We start from the raw sequence: 16,898 nt of genomic DNA, 5'->3' as shown, positions 1-16,898 counted from the left end.
AGAGTGAAGTATGGACTGGAGTGGGGGCAGACAGGAGGAAAGGAGGTCATTAAGGAGGCTGATATAATAATCAAGGTGGGATAGGATAAATGATAGGGTTAACATGGTAGCAATTCACAGTAAAGGCAGATTTTAACTTTGTTGAGAAGGTTGAACCAACAGGATTTAGTGATGGTTTGAATAGATGGCTTCAAAGAGAAAGAGGAGTCAAGGATAACGTTAAAGTTACGGGCTTGTGAGACAGGAAGGATGGTGGTGCTGTCTATGGTGATGGAAAGTCAGAGGGAGAACAGAGTTTAGGTGGGAAGAAATCTGGGTTCTAATCCTGTCTCTGCCATTTGTCTGCTGTATGACCTTGGACCTGTAAACCAACTGTGGGCAGGGATTGTCTCTCTTTATTGCTGAATTGTACTTTCCAAGTGTTTAGTACAATGCTCTGCAAGCAGTAAGCATTCCATAAATACAATTGAATGAATGAAGTCACCTCACTTCTCTGTGCCTCAGTTACCTCAGCTGTAAAATGGGGATTAAATCCTCCTCCCTCCAACTTGGAATGTGAGCCCCATATGGAACAGGGACTGTGTGCTACTTACCTGATTATCTTGAATCTACTTCAGCACTTAAGATAGTGTCTGGAACATAGTAAGCGCTTAACAAGTATTATTTAAAAAATAGAATTTTTTAAAAGGGTCTAAAATTCAACCCCCTAAACAAGGCAGCCTTGTTTCCCATGGATTCAGTCTTTAGGCTTGTCTGATTTAATGAAATTATGTCAGGGGTTTTTACCTAATAATAATCATAATAATGGAATGTATTAAATGCTTACTATCTGCCAAACACTCTGTTGAATGCTGGTAGATACAAGATAAACAGATCAGATACAATCCCTGTCCTACATAGAGCTCACAACCTGTGAGGTAGAGAAAGAAGGAACCTAAATTCCTATTTTACAGAGGCAGAAACTGAAGTATCCTGCTTTTATTTGGAGGTTTCAACAAGACACCCCTCCAGGATTAAACATCAAGTGATCAGGCTTCTGTTTCCAGTTCTGCCACTCATCTGTTGCATGACCTTGGCCCAGTCACTTAACCTCTCTGGGCCTCAGCTTCTTTATCTGTAAAAGGGGGTTGAAGACACCAGCTCTCCTACTCTCTTAAACTCTGAGGCCTGTGGGGGATTGAAACTGATTATCCTCTAGATTGTAAACTCCCTGTGGGCTACATGTCTACCAAATCTGTTATATTGTATTCTCCCAAGTGCTTAGAATAGTACTTTGCAAACTGTAAATGCTCAATAAATATGATTGATTGATTATATCTACCCAGTGGTTAGCACAGTGCTTGGCACATAGTTTGCACTTAAATATTATCATTAATGCTATTATTATTATTATCTAATAGCAATACTTTTCCTCCCACCTCCAAATGCACCATCTGCAGAAAACAAGGCAAGGTTGTCAGACCCCTCCCACCCCACTCCTCTGCAGCTTTCAAAATGCTTCACTGAAAATTGGCTTCAGGAAGACAAAAGACAGCATCTTGGAGAGGTTCACACCAACAGTTTAGCTAAAAAATTCAAGCCACAAGCATATACTCTGATCTCAAATATCCAGCTATCTCAGGTGTAAGTTACCTCAGCCTGAAGTGTCAGGAGGATTAAGGCCAAAATATCCTGTCAGGCCAGAATTATCCAGATTCTTAGCTGGCGTAGTTCCCACTCTAGAGGAATGTTAGGGAAGGTCAAATGAGGGACCAATTCTGAGAGTCACCCCAGGCCACGGGGAAAAATAGTGCTTAAAACATTTCCCACTATTCTCCTTGTGTTTCGCCAGTTCTGCATCAATGGTGTGTGGCATGACCCTCACTGAAATCCATGCCTCTGTCCAAACCACCCCAATCTGTTCCATTTCCAGTTGTCAATCTCATTTGCTTGGTGCAGAGAGTCTTTTGGGTTCTTATGCCCAGGGGAAGGAGCTGGAAGGGTGGGTTGCCATATGGATATCTTTACAAACTTGTTTATAGATGCACTTATTTATTGAGCCAGTTCAATCTGATATATTTGGTTCATCTTCTATTCTATCCTTGTTCTTTCTCCTAACCCCACTTTTGGGTTATTGCTTTTGTCTGCTGGTCTCCCCCATTGGATTGTCAACTCCTAGAGAATAGGAAGCATGTGTCTTGCTTCTGGTGGACTCTCCCAAGTGCTTAGTATAGGGCTTAGCTCTCAGTAGGCGGCCATTAAATACCATTGATTAACTGACTGTGGCCTGACCTTCCCTGTGGGTGGGGCTTCTGAGAGCAGAGGGGTGGACAGAGGGGTAGGGGCTCTGAGGCAGAGGGGGGTGAAGGGTGTGGGTTGGGAAGTGTGTCTTTCTTTAATTTGTTTCTAAATTGAAGTTGATTCTTGAGAATTTTCCTCATGAAACCAAGATGCCACTGGGGAATACCACTCCCCCCCCCAAAAAACAGACCACCTGGAAAAACTCAGAATTAACTTTAAACTTAGAAACAAACCTCAAGAGTCTTAGCCCTTCTCTCAAACCCAATCCAGGGTCTCCACTTAGATTTTCCTGTCAACTAATGCCTGGTCCTAGGGCTTAGGACTCTTCCTTTTAGCTCCCCAAGGTCTAAATAGGAAATGTAGAAAAATGTCTTTTCTTCAGCACTGCCTCAACGCTCACCACTAAAATGGCAAAGAAAAGCCAGCAAGATCCATCTGCGGTCTACAGAGGCCCCAGGAGATCCAAGATTGAAGTCTGGTCAGGGACTTTTGAGGGAAATCGGGGATATTTGTCAGTCTTTGAATGCCCGTCTGGATCACAGTGTGAGCAGAAACTGGGAACAGGAGGTTCCTGCTGGCTCACGAGGACTGATGCCCTGAGGCCAATAACTTTGCTTTCAGGAGGGAAGTGGAAAATAAAAAGTAAGGAGCCAATGACTACCCAGGGCCCTGGAGCCTAGAAGCTTGTTTGATTTGTTTTGTTTTCAGGTTTTGTTAAGCACTTACTGTGAGCCAGGCAAAGTACTAAGCGCTGGTGTAGATACAAGATAATGAAGTTGGACACAGTCCCTGTCCTGCATAGGGTTCACAGTCCTAATCCCTATTTTACAGCATTCATCCCTGCACTTAGTACAGTGCCTGGCACATAATAAGTGCTTAACAAATGCCACCATCATCATCATCATCAGATGAGGTAATTGAGGCCCAGAGAAGTTAAGTGACTTCCCCAAGGTCACACAAATGACAAGTGGCAGAGCTGGGATTAGAATGCAGGTCCTCTGACTCCCAGGCCCATGCTCCTTCCACTAGGTCATGCAGTTTTTCACTGAAATTCTGCTACTGGATGGCTGTGTGACCGTGGGCAAGCCACTTAACCCCTAGATTGTAAATTCCTTGTGGGCAGAGAATGTGTCTACCAACTCTGTTATACTGTACTTTCCCAAGTGCTTAGTACAGTACTCTGCACACAATACACACTCAAAAAATACCACTGATTGATTGAACGCTCTGGACCTCAGGGTCATCTGTAAAATGGGAATGACAATCTTGTTCTTCTTCCCACTTAGCCTGTGAGAATGGAAAAGAACAGGGGCTGTGTCGGATCTGAATATCTTGGCTCTATCCCACATACGTGCTTAATAACTATCCTTCTCTTAATAATAATAATAATAATAACTATGGTATTTGTTAAGCACTTACTATGTGCCAAGTACCGTTCTAACTCCTGGGGTAGATACAAGATAATCAGGTTGTCCCATGTGGGATTCACAGTCTTAATCCCCATTTTACACATGAGCTAACTGAGGCACAGAGAAATTGAGTGACTTGCGCAAGTCACACAACCGACAAGTGGCGGAGCCAGGAGCCTCCCAAGCCTGTGCTCTTTCCATTAAGTCACACTGCTTCTTGAAATGACCAAGCTGTTTTTGAACTCATTAATAATGTTGGTATTTGTTAAACACTTACTATGTGCAGAGCACTGTTCTAAGCACTGGGGTAGATACAGAGTAATCAGGTTGTCCCACGTGAGGCTCACAGTTAATCCCCATTTTACAGATGAGTTAACTGAGGCACAGAGAAGTTAAATGACTTGCCCACAGTCACACAGTTGACAAGTGGCAGAGCCGGGAGTTGAACCCATGACCTCTGACTCCAAAGCCTAGGCTCTTGCCACTGAGCCACGCTGCTCCTTAACTCATTCTGAATGTCTGCTTACCTGATAGCCAGTGAGTTTCTCCCCCGACCACTGCATAGGTTTTCTAAGTGACTTTTCTGCCAGTGTGGACCCCACCCTAAGAACCTTTTCTCAGGATGAGTCTTGTTTTGATGCCCTGTTCCTACACCAGTTGAATCCCCGCCTCTGATCAAGCAAAGGAACTGGAGAGGAGCATTTTGGAGTGCACATTTACCCTGGATATATTAGTACCAAGGCATCAACATCCCTTATCACTCAATCGATCAATAGTATTTATTGAGCACTTACTTGGAAAGTACCACAGAGTAAATAGGATAAGATCTGCCCCCGAGGATCTTACAATCCAGTGGAAGAGACACCGTAAAATAAATTACAAGTTGGCTGAGTACCCAAGTGCTTAGGGTGAAGGAGAGGGGCTGAACTAACAGTGGCAGTAAGAGGAGTGAGGTAAAATGAGAGATTAGTCAGGGAAGGATTAAGGCACTGAACTGAGTGCTTAGGAGAATAAAATATAGTGGAAAGAGCACAGGCCTGGAAGTCAAAAGACCTAGCTGTAGTCCCAGCTCTGCCATGGGCCTGCTGTGTGACAGGGAAGGCATTAAACACTCTAATCCTTTGTTTGCTTATTTGAAAAATAGGGATAATAAGATCGATCTCAAAAGGATGTTGGGAGAATGAAATGAGGTAGTGGATGTGAAAAGGCTTGGAAAAGATGAATGTACCTTGCAAATAGAATGGATTATTAGCACAGTAGAAATTAATCAATTCATTATCTCTGAACTGTTATGCCACCAGAATTAGACTGGATCTGCTCCTGAACTCCTTTGGGTAATTGCTGTCCCTAGCTCAATATAGTTATGCTAGCTGAATTGTGGGTGGTATGAATCGGGTGTTCACTTATTGCAGAGTACTGGACTAAATGCTTGGGAAACAGTGAATTAATGCTATTTTTTGATTGCCTAGGGTTTGCAGAGCACTGCACTAACTACTTGGGAGAGTACAATTGAGTAATCTCTGCCTTCAAGGATCTTACAATCTAGTGGATGAGACACCTTAAACAAATTAGAGGTAGGAGGAAGTGTTGACGATGGATGAGTGCCCACATGCTTAGGGAGAAGCAGAAGGGCTGAAATAGCAGTACAGGAAGGAGGAGTGGGGCGAGATGAGAGATTAATCAGGGAAGGATTAACCTGTTATATTGTACTTTCCCTAGCACTTAGTAAAGGCAGGATGAGGAGGAGAAGGAGAAGAAGGAGAAGAATAATACAATTGATTAAACCCTTGCTATATGCCAAATGTGGAATAGATACAAGATAATCAGATTAGACATGTCTCCTGTTTTCCAATTTCTACACAGAGGGGATACAGGAATCCCCGTCATCCATCCCAGATTCTTTCTTAAATCTAACTTTAATCCCACATGCTGAAGCTGAAGTCTATTATCTCTTGCATGCACCTCAAGAGAGGTGAGCTGGTCAGCAGCCCCCTCCTTCCTCGGCAGTTCACTCTTCACTCAGCCCACAGCCTTCTCTTCTCCAAGATTAGCAATCCCATCTCCTTTAGCCTTTCCTCCCATGTTCTGCCATTTCTGCCATCAATGTCTGAACATCCTCCTCATTGACCCCAGCCTATACTGCTCACCTGAAGGCCCAGGCTACATCTCTGCAGCCCAGTGACCTGACAATCCACTGACCCTCACCGGGATCAGCCACCCCCTCATAGCTAGCCACGTGTGTACCCCATCTTCTGGGACATCGTGGGACGAGGATTGATGGCTGAGACCAGGCCACACCTCCACGGACGCTCATCAGCAATATCTCTGGGGAGCAAATCCAGGATTATCGCTCCTTCCAAAGTGCAGCTCCCAACCCTCGAGGACGCCTGGAGGATCTGGATGGAGCCAGAACGTTTCAGAGAATTCTGTCCAGGGCAACAGACCATGAAGGTTTTCCCCCAGGGCCCAGAGGATTGGGGACAGTCACCTGAGCAGGGCCCAGTCATCCCCTCTCCAGGGCCAGGGCGCTGGCCTGCTCAGGGTTCAAGTCCAGGGGCAAATTGTTAATCTTCTCTCCGTAAATGTGGCTGCTTATTGAATGAGTGCCACTGTTGAAACCAGGCCTTGAACCACTGGTGGGGGAGGGGGGCAGCAGAGAATGGGGAGGGACATGGGTGATGGGAAACTCCAGATAAACGATATTTTTTGGGAGACGATTCCAAAAATATCACTGCTGTGCTGCAGCTTTGCCACATGATTCCGTCCCAGTGCATAGTAATTGCAGCTCTTGGCAGGGAACATGCATACCCTGAATTTCCCTTCCTGGAGATCCAATATAGGCAAGTAATGCTTGACCACAATGGGCAGAGGGGATTTAGGAAAAGCAGCCCAGGAGGAATATGATTGGATGCTGATCCTTTCACATGGAGGCAATGTGACCTAGTGGAAAGAATGTGAGACTAGTCCCAGCCCTGCCACTGGCCTGCTGGTTGACCTTGGGCAAGTCATTTAACTTCTCTAGGCCTTGGTTTCCTCATCTGGCAAATAGGGATAAGATATCTGGTTTCCTCAAGGGGAAAAGGGACCATGTCTGAACAGATTGTCTTGTATATACTACAAAGGATTGGTAACAGATTGAATATGTGGGTTAAATGAGAGAGATGAGTCAAGGATAGGTCATGGGCTTTTGAGATAGTGACAGAACATTCAGGAGGAGGACAGGGTTTGGGTGGGAAGATGAGAAATTCAGTTTTAATCTAAGTTTGAGGTGTTGGCCGGACACTCAAGTAGAGATGTCCTGAAGACAGGAGGAAAGACAAGACTGCAAGAAGTAGAGAAATCTGGCAATAGATGTAGATGTAGGAGTCATCTGAATAGAGATGGTAGTTGAAGCCATAGGAGGAAAGAAATTATCCAAAGGAATAGGTGTAGATGGTGTTCTCTCTGGCCAGAAACTCCTTGCCCCTCCATATTTGCCAGACTACCACTCTCCCCACTTCAAAACCTTATTAAGGTCACATCTTCTCCAAGAGGGCTTCCTTGATTAAGCCCTCTTTCCCCAACTCCCTCTTCCTTCTGGGATATCTGTGCATTTGGATGTAAAGCGAAGAGGTTGGAGGAGCAGGTGGAGAGGCAGATTTTGAGAGGAGGTGGGAGATCTCGAGCTACTGCCGAGAAACATGGGAGAGCTGAAGGGGTAGGAGGAGGGAGGGACTGGAGAGAAGAAGGGGAAATTTTAGGAAGCTCATGCCCGATGGTTTCAATTTCATCGATAAAGTATGTGGCCAGATCCTTAGGGGGAAAGCGATTCTTGGACAGTGCAGGGGTAGGGAGGATGGAGGGGGAGACGTTTGAGGAGGCATTTAAGAGTCTGGGAGTCAAAAAAAGATGGAGAAATATTGCCACTTCATAGAGGAATGGGAAGAATGAAAGCAGGTGAGAAAAGTTTGAGTGGGATGAGGTCAGCCTTTTGTCTGGATTTCCACCAGCAGCACTTCACAGCTCAAACACAAGAGCAGAGAAAGCAGATTGCGGAGGTGATCCAGGGTTATGGGTTAGTTGTTCAAGATTGGTGGAGGGACAAGGGACCGAGTGAGTTGAGTTCACTGGAGAGGGCTGTCATGAGGGTATGGATTTTTGCATCAAGAGAAGGTAGGTTATGGATTCCAGATGGGCATGGAAATTAGAAAATTAGAAAATTGGAGAAGTTCGAAAGATCAAAAGGCAGAAATGGCATAGTGGATAGAGCAGAGGCTTGGGAATCAGACATTGTGGGTTTGAATCCTGGCTCTCCACTTGTCAGCTGTGTGACTTTGGGCAAGTCACTTAACTTCTCTTTGCCTCAGTTACCTCATCTGTAAAATGGAATTAAGACTGTGAATCCCACGTGGCCACCTGATAATCATGTATCTATCCCAGCACTTGGAGAGGTGCTGGGCACATAGTAAGCACTTAATAAATGTCATTGTCCTAAAAGTCTCTGTTGAGGAACAGAATGGATTTGCAGAAATGTGAGGAAAAGAAAGCAGGTGAGGAGGTTGTAGCTGGAGGAGCAGGATGTCCTATTGGATAGAGCATGGACCTGGGTGTCAGAAGGACTTGGATTCTAATCCTGGCCCTGCCACTTGTCTGCTGTGTGACCTTGGGCAAGTCACTTCAGTTCTCTGTGCTTCAGTTACCTCATCTGTAAAATAGGGATTAAGATTGTGAGCCCCATGTGGTACAAGGACTGTGCCCAACCTAATTATCTTGTATCTATTCCACTGCTTAAAGCAGTGCCTGGCACACAGTAAGTGCTTAACGAATACCATATAAAACGGGCAGGTGAGGAGGTTGTGGTCAGACAGAGGAATTTCAGAGTTGGGGAGGGTAGAGATTATACAACGAATAGAGATAATGGGATTAGGCATTTGTCTAAATTGGTGAGTGGGTGAGATGGGGTGGAGCAGGAGGTCAGTGAAGTTGAGGAATGACAGGAAGCGGGCAGTGGAAGTGTCATTAGGAACATCCACATGGATACTGAAGCCCCCAAGGATCAATAGAGGGAAGGAGAGAGAAGGAATTTGAGAAAGCAATCAAAATGGTTCAGAAAATTGGGGTGGGGCCTGGGGCTGTAGATGACTGTGACTAGTAACTGGAGCAGGTGGGAGAGGCAGATGATGTGGGCTTCAGAGGAAGGGAGAGAGAAATGGTGTGAAAGCAGCATTGGAGAACAAGAAGGAAACCCACTCCTCCCCCTTTCCCACTGAGTCGTGGGGAGTGAGAGAAGATGATACTCCCTCAGGAGAAAGCCATCAGAGAAACAGTGTCAGCAGGGGAAGAGTCAAGTTTGTGGTGCTTCACAGTTGTTTCCCTTACCTGTAATTTATCTTACAGCCTGTCTCCCCTGCTACACTAACTCTCCCAAGCTCTTAATATAATGCTCTGCACAGAGTCAGCACTCAATAAAAACCCTTGATATATATATATATATATATATATATATAGTGCTGTCTTAATGACAATGATGACATCAAGGACACAATCAGTCAATCATATTTTGATTATCTCCATATCATTGGAGAAGCAGCGTGGCTCAGTGGAAAGAGCACGGGCTTTGGAGTCAGGGCTCATGAGTTCGAATCCCAGCTCTGCCACTTGTCGGCTGTGTGACTGTGGGCAAGTCACTTAACTTCTCTGGGCCTCAGTTACCTCATCTGTAAAATGGGGATGAAGACTGTGAGCCCCACGTGGGACGACCCGATTCCCCTGTGTCTCCCCCAGCGCTTAGAACAGTGCTCGGCACATAGTAAGCGCTTAACAAATACCAACATTATTATATTTATTGAGCACTTATTGTGTGTAGAGCACTGTAGTGAGTGCTTAGTAAAGTGCAATATAATAGAGTTGGCAGATATGTTCCCTGCCTACAATGAGCTTACAGACTAGAAGGGGAGACAGATGTTAATATAAATAAATTATGGATATGTACATAAGTTCTGTGGGGGTGAAAAAAAGGGAGCAAATCCAAGCACAAGGGTGACACAAAAGGGAGTAGGAGAAGAGGAAATGAGGGCTTAGGGAGGAAGGAGTTGTGCCTTTAGTAAGTCTTTCGAGGTGGGTAGAGTAATTGTCTATCAGATATGAAGAGGAAGGTGTTTCAGGCCAGTGGCAGGAAATAGTCAAGACATCATCAGCGAGATAGATGAGATGGAAGTACAGTGAGTAGGTTGACATTAAAGGAGCCAAGTGTGTGGGCTGGGTTGTAGTGAGAGAGCAGTGAGTTACGGTTGGAAAGGGCAAGGTGATTGAGTGCTTTCAAGCCGATGTTGAGGCTGATCCAGTTAAGGAATCCCACGAGACTGTATGTCTTTTGTGGGCAGGGAATGTGTCTGTTATACTGTTGTGTTGTATTCTCCTAAGGGCATAGTATAGTGCCCTGAACATAGTAAGCCCTCCAAAAAATACGATTAATTGATTAGTTAGTGGCCATCTTAGAAAAAACTGTTGAGCCGGGTATTCCCTGCCAAGGGTCAGGAAATAATTGGGAAACTGGGAATCCCCAGGAGTAATAATAATAATAATAATTGTGGTATTTTTTAAGTGCTTACTATGTGCCAGGCATTGACTAAATGCTGTAGCAGATACAAGACAATCAGGTTGGACACATTGCCTGTACCACATGGGGCTCACAATCTTAATCTCCATTTTACAGATGAGACAACTGAGGCACAGAGAAGTGAAGTGACTTGCCCAAAGTCATACAATAGACAAGGGACAGAGCAGATCTGGGTTGGGGGAGCACTTTGAAAATCATCCAAGCCCCCTCAGCATGTATGTACATATCCTTATACTCTACTACTTCCCCCATCTGTGATTCACAAGGAAACAAACACAGAGGGGTTAAGTGACTTGCCCAAGGACACAGCAGGCCACTGGTGGAACTGGGATTTGAACTCAGTTTTCCTGCCTTCCAGGATCATGCTATTTCCCACTAGACCTCAGTCCTACTGGCCACTTATTTCAGTATGGGTTGCCTCTCTTAGATTATAAAATCTATCTTCACTTGTGGACTTCATTTGGGACTGGGACTGGGTCCAATCTAACAACCTTATATCTACCCCAGGGCTTAGCACTTTGTTAAGTTAAGCACTTAGTTAACAAATGCCAGAATTATTATTACAGAAGTAAAAAGGAAAGTAAATATGTAGATGAATAAGTAATATAGTATGTGCAAAAATGCCACAGGTGCCAGCGTCGGTTTGAAAAACACCCTCTAGTCGGTAATCCCCTTGGGGGCAGCGATCATGTTTACCTACTCTATTGTACTGTACACTTGCAAGCTCTTAGTACAGTGCTCTGCACACAGTAAGTGCCGAAGAAAACACCACTGCTGGATCGATAAAACGGACAGAGACGTAGATAGACCTTCCGCTTATGTTGGCCACATTGGTGAAGGGTAGTGTTATGCCAAGGCAAGGAGTGTTATTGATAAAAGTCCCAGAATGCTTTGTTTCATGCAATTTCCCCAGTAAGGGAAATAATATTAAAAAATTGTGCTCTGCAGACGGAGACTAAGTTCCCACTCCCTGCTGCATCGTACTTGGATTTGTAGCTTTCATTCATTCAGCCCTCTTTCAGCCCTTCAGTGCTTATGTTCACATCCGTAATTTATTTATTTATATTAGTGTCTGTCTCCCCATCTAGACTGTAAGCCCAATGTGGGCAGGGAACGTGTCTACCAACTCTGCTATACAGTATTGTCCCAAGCATTTAATACACCGCCCTACACATAAGTGCTCAACGCATATGATTGAGTAAATAAAGTTCACGTTATTCTGCTGTTAATGTAAAATGTTTCTGAACTAGGATCTGCAGCGCCACTTCAAGGTACTTTCTATGTTTAGAGATACATCAAATACAACCAATGGCTCTCCTCTCAGCATTCATCAAAGTATCTGACACCCTGAGAGTTCTAAGTCAACATTAATAAAACCCAATTCATTCGCTCAACATTGTACATTCCAAGCGCTTAGTACAGTGCTCTGCGCATAGTAAGCGCTCAATAAATACTATTAAATGAACACTGAAGATAGGTAAAAGCTCAGATGGTTCTCATTTCACTTAGAGAAATGAATCCATGATCTTTCTATCTCGTCAAGCAGAAGGGAAAGTCCAACGATGACCTCTCGCTGGCCTGCTCTCATTCATCCTGAATATGGCATTTTTCTCACCAGTTCACAAACGGCAAGTCAATTCAGAGAGGCCAAGGTACTGGATACATAGCAAGACAGAATCAGCTCTCTGCTCCAAGTTATCCACTTCTGGGCTTTAAAAATAATAATAATAATTGTTATTATTATGGTATTTAAGTGCTTACTACATGCCAGGCACTGTAATAAGCCCTGGGGTGGATACATGCAAATCAGGACAGGGAAACAGTCCCTCTCCCACATGGGGCTCACAGCCTCAATCCCCATTTTACAGATAAGGTAACTGAGGCACAGAGAAGTGAAGTGATTTGCCCAAGGCAGACAAGTGGCAGAGCCAGGATTAGAACCCATGGCCTTCTGAATCCCAGGCCCATGCTTATCCACTACGCCATGCTGCTTCTCTTCTTCAAGAAGAAACAACCACCCTACTATAGCATTGAATGACCTCAAACTCCCAGGGCCTATTTTCTGATGTAGCGTTGCTAGATCAAGAAAGAGTCGGGGTGGGCCTGCAATCTGAGGCTGGGGAATGGCACTTAGTACGGTGCTCTGCACACAATAAGCACTTAATAAATAATACCATTTAAGATGGCGGGGTTGGTAGGGATTGCAGTCCACTGATGGCATCCAGAGAGCAAGAGGAAAACCAAGATCATCCACTGAGGTAGATTCTCCACCTCTGAACCCAGAAAGTGGTTAAACAAATCCTTCTAGAACTAGGGAGAGACTGGACCGCTGAGGATCCTTGTCCTACAAAAAGTGTGAAGTTTTTACCCACTTACCTGATTGCTGGCCAGAGGGCAGAGTGCAAAGTTTGACCAGTGCCAGCTGGTCCCTCGAGAACCTCCGGATCTCCACTGCCCAGATTCCTCAGCAGCTCTGGGACCACCACACCGGCATCAGAGGCACAAGGAGCCTCGGGCCTCTTGGCTTTTTACAATGCACAGAGTTAGCTCAAACTGGTTGCCTTCTCATCTGTATGCGATGGCACACGAGGAGGGCAGTTTACTTTATAACCGGATCCAGCAGGAGGAGGAGTGGCAGTGTAAATGGGATGGTTGAAGCTGAAGTGTCGAGCTGCCAGGTCTAATTAAGAGAAGGATTGGTTTATGAGGCAACAGCCCAAGGAGGGTGGCCCAGAGAGAGAGAGAGAGCGCGTAGACCAAAGGTGGAAGGGGACAAAGCCAGGTGATTCAAGTACACAGTGGATTGGAACTGGTCGAGAGTACATGGAGACTCAGGGCAGCTGGTGGATAAGGCATCTGCTTCTTCACTGAGCTAATAATAATAATAATTGTGGAATTTGTTAAGCACTATGTGCCAAGCACTGTTCTTAGCACTGGGGTAGACACAAGGTAATCAGGTTGGGTGCTCTGTCCCAGATGGGGCTCACAGTCTTGATCCTCATTTCACAGATTAGGTAATTGAGGCACAGAGAAGTTAAGTGACTTGCCTGAGGTCACAAAGCAAACGTGGCAGAGCTGGATTTAGAATCCATGTCTCTGACTTTCCCCCCTTGTTTTAATAGTAATGTGCCAAGGACTGTTTAAGTGCTGGGATAGCTACAAAATAATCAGGGCAGACACAATCACTATTCCACATGGGGCTAGCAGTCTAAGGGGGAATGAGAACAGGTATCTAATCACCATTTTACAGATGAGGAAACTGAGTCAAGGTCAAGTTCAGTGACTTGCTACAGGTCACACAGATGGTAAGTGGTAGAGCTGAGATTAGAACATAGGTTCTGACTTCTAGGCCCATGCTCTTTCCACTCGACCACACTGCTTCTCTTCCCCCACTTCTAATTTGTAATTTTTGAAGTATTTACTAGGTTCCAAGCACTGTGGGAATATAATGGAGATGGAAGACACCATCCCTACTCTCAAGAAGCTTACAGTGAAAAAGGGAAGACAGGAACACACAAAATGGTTTACTATCAGAAGTAAAAATAGAGTTTTGTCTGATTATGACAAGGAAAAGGAAAGATGAAGAAATGAGTAAATAAATGAAAAAAAAACAGTCAGGAACAGAGATGAATAAGAACATAAGTGCAACAGATAGCTGTGAATGCCTAAGTTACTGAAGTGGCTGTTGGGAAAATATGACTTGGGGAGGAGGAAATTAATCATGTGAGGCCTCCTGGAGGAGAAGACTTTTCAAGAGGGCTTTGGAGCTGGTGAGAATCTGGTCTGGTGGCTTGGAGTGGGGAGAAGATTTTCAGGCAGAAGGAAAGACATGAGACATAAGCATAAGGAAGGAGAGTCACGAGCAAGGGACAATGAGAATGGGAGGTAGGAGAAGCAGAGAGCAAGAGCAGCAGAAGACAGCAAAGCTTTTTATGGATGCAGATCGTGTCCATCAACTCTATTATATTGAACTTTCCCAACTACCTAATGTAGTGCTCTGCACATGGTAAGTGTTTGATAAAGATCATTGATTGATTGATTGGTTAATCTGGAAGATGGAAAGAGCTGGTGAGAAGCCTGGAAGTCAGTGGTAATAACTTTTTGCTTAATGTGGAAGGAAATGGGTTGAGTTGTTGGAGACATGGAGTCAATGGCCTAGTTTGATCTGATCTCATTAATCCCACTAAAGAATGAAGTCCCTCGAAAAGTCTTCTGTGGGCAGAAGATTTCTGTGGTATTTGTTAAGCGCTTACTATATGCAAAGCACTATACTAAGCACTGGGGTAGATTCAAGTTTATCAGGTTGGACACATTGCTTGTACCACATGAGGCTCACAGATGAGACAACTGAGGCACAGAGAAGTGAAGTTACTTGCCCAAGGTCATACAGTAGACAAGGGGCAGAGCAGATCTGGGTTGGGGGAGCACTTTGAAAGTCACAGTCTAGGGCTCACAGTCTAGGTAGGAGAGAGGAGGATTGAATCCCTATTATACAATTGAGAAAACTGAGGCACAGAGAAGTGATGTGACTAGCCCAAGGTCACACAGCAAGTCAAGAACTGTACTAAGCACTGGGAAATGTACAAGCTAATCGGGTTGGACCCAGTCCTTGTCCCACAAGAGGCTCTCAGTCTTAATCCTCATTTTACAGAAAAGTGAAGTGAAAAGAGAAGGTCACACGGCAGGCAAGCGGCATAGCAGGGATTAGAACCCAGGCTCGTGCTCTTCCCACTAAGCCATGCTGCTTCTCTACTGATGGAGCACACAGTGTGTACCTAATGTGTGCAGACCATTCCAGATGGGAAGGATGATACAGTAGAAATAAAAAAGGCAGTCATTGACTTTGAGAAGTTTGTATCAGGGTTGCCTAGTGATCTGCACGCAGTCAACGATCAATATATTCAACTGATTGATAGTAAGTTAGTAGACTGTAGATTCCTTGTAGGCAGAGATTGTGTCTATCAATGCTATTGTATTGATCACAGTACAGTGTGGTACACACAGCAAACACTCAATAAATACTAATGACTGACAAAAACAGGAATGATTTACATTTTCTTTCCTTCTCCTCATGTCCAAGAAGCCCAGAGGAGGCTGCTATAAAGGTTTCCTGACCAAATCTAATTGGAGGAGCAGTAAGGATTGTAATGGTGTTAACTGAGTGCTGACAATTTTGATGTATTTTACTAAATATTTAAGAATACCTCAAAGCCACACACATCCACAGCTCACAAGGAGCTTCCACTCAATCAGTTGTATTAATTAATTAATTCATTCAATAGTATTTATTGAGCGCTTACTATTTGCAGAGCACTGTACTAAGCACTTGGAATGAACAAGTCGGCAACAGATAGAGACAGTCCCTGCCGTTTGATGGGTTTACGGTCTAATCGGGGGAGACGGACAGACAAGAACAATGGCAATAAATAGAGTCAAGGGGAAGAACATCTCGTAAAAACAATGGCAACTAAATAGAATCAAGGCGATGTACAATTCATTAACAAAATAAATAGGGTAATGAAAATATATACAGTTGAGCAGACGAGTACAGTGTTGAGGGGATGGGAAGGGAGAGGGGGAGGAGCAGAGGGAAATGGGGGGAAAAGAGGATTAAGCTGCGGAGAGGTGAAGGGGGGGTGGTAGAGGGAGTAGAGGGAGAAGGGGAGCTCAGTCTGGGCACTGTACTAAGTGCTTGGGAAAGTACAATGCAACAATAATGACATTCTCTGCCCACAATGAGCTTCCAGTCTAGAGAGGGGAGACAGACAATACAAATAAATAGTCAGGAAGGAAGTTAGTCACTCTCCTAGGGAAGACAAATATTCATCACAAGTGGCATCAGAATGAATAAAAGTGAACATCCAATCATATACATGCAGGATACAAGAGCAGGGGCGTGGGAGAAGAACCTGGGCAAATACATAAACACACCCACACACATATAGTGCTTATTTGCAAAAAAGATGGGCAAAAGTCGTAAGCTCTATGAGGGAAGGGATCGTTTCTACTTACTCTATAAGTGCTTAGCCCAGTACACTGTAAAGAATAAACCTGAATAAATATTATTGATGTGTTGCTTGATTCCAAGCACTTAATTCATAATGATAGTGTCTTCAGCCCCTGCTGATGGATTTGTTTTGGGGGGGGGTGGAAGAATTGGAGGGTTTTGGTTTTGTTTTTTAATGGTACTTGTTAAGTCCTTACTATGTGCCAGGCACTGTACTAAGTGCTAGAATAGATACAGGGCTCACAGTCTAAGTAGGAGGGAGAAAAGGTATTGAAACCCCATTTTACAGATAAGATAACTGAAGCACAAAGAAGTTAAATGATTTGCCCAAGGTCACACAAGAGACAGGTAGCCACTCCAGGATAAGAACACAGTTCCTCTGACTCCCAGGTCCACGCTCTTTCCACTAGGCCAGTCTGCTTCCCTGCCAAAGCCAGCATCTCCCCTGCTCCTGGCACAGAGTTCACCCATGAGCCAATGCCAAGAAGGGCACCAGTGAGGTGAGTTGAGGGCCAGACCATAGGGGCAGACGTACCCACTCTGGTCCTGGGGCATGCTTCTGCTTCCAGCTCAGGGAGACCTTCAAGAGGGCATCAGTCTCTGC

At 44.6% G+C, this 16,898-nt stretch overlaps 1 protein-coding gene across 1 annotated transcript in view; it reads right to left on the bottom strand.

Moving 5' to 3' along the window:
• The window catches only part of KCNJ1 (potassium inwardly rectifying channel subfamily J member 1), a 30,662-nt gene extending 17,752 nt beyond the window's left edge, over nt 1-12,910 (bottom strand). Inside the window, 1 exon segment of the mRNA XM_029074621.1 lies at nt 12,664-12,910. The gene's annotated coding sequence lies outside the window, so the exon portion shown is untranslated.
• Nucleotides 12,911-16,898: the final 3,988 nt, after the last annotated feature.

The sequence above is a fragment of the Ornithorhynchus anatinus genome, chromosome 11 (assembly GCF_004115215.2).
Source record: "Ornithorhynchus anatinus isolate Pmale09 chromosome 11, mOrnAna1.pri.v4, whole genome shotgun sequence".
Classification (NCBI taxonomy): domain Eukaryota; kingdom Metazoa; phylum Chordata; class Mammalia; order Monotremata; family Ornithorhynchidae; genus Ornithorhynchus; species Ornithorhynchus anatinus.
This window is presented reverse-complemented; position numbering and strand designations above follow the sequence as displayed.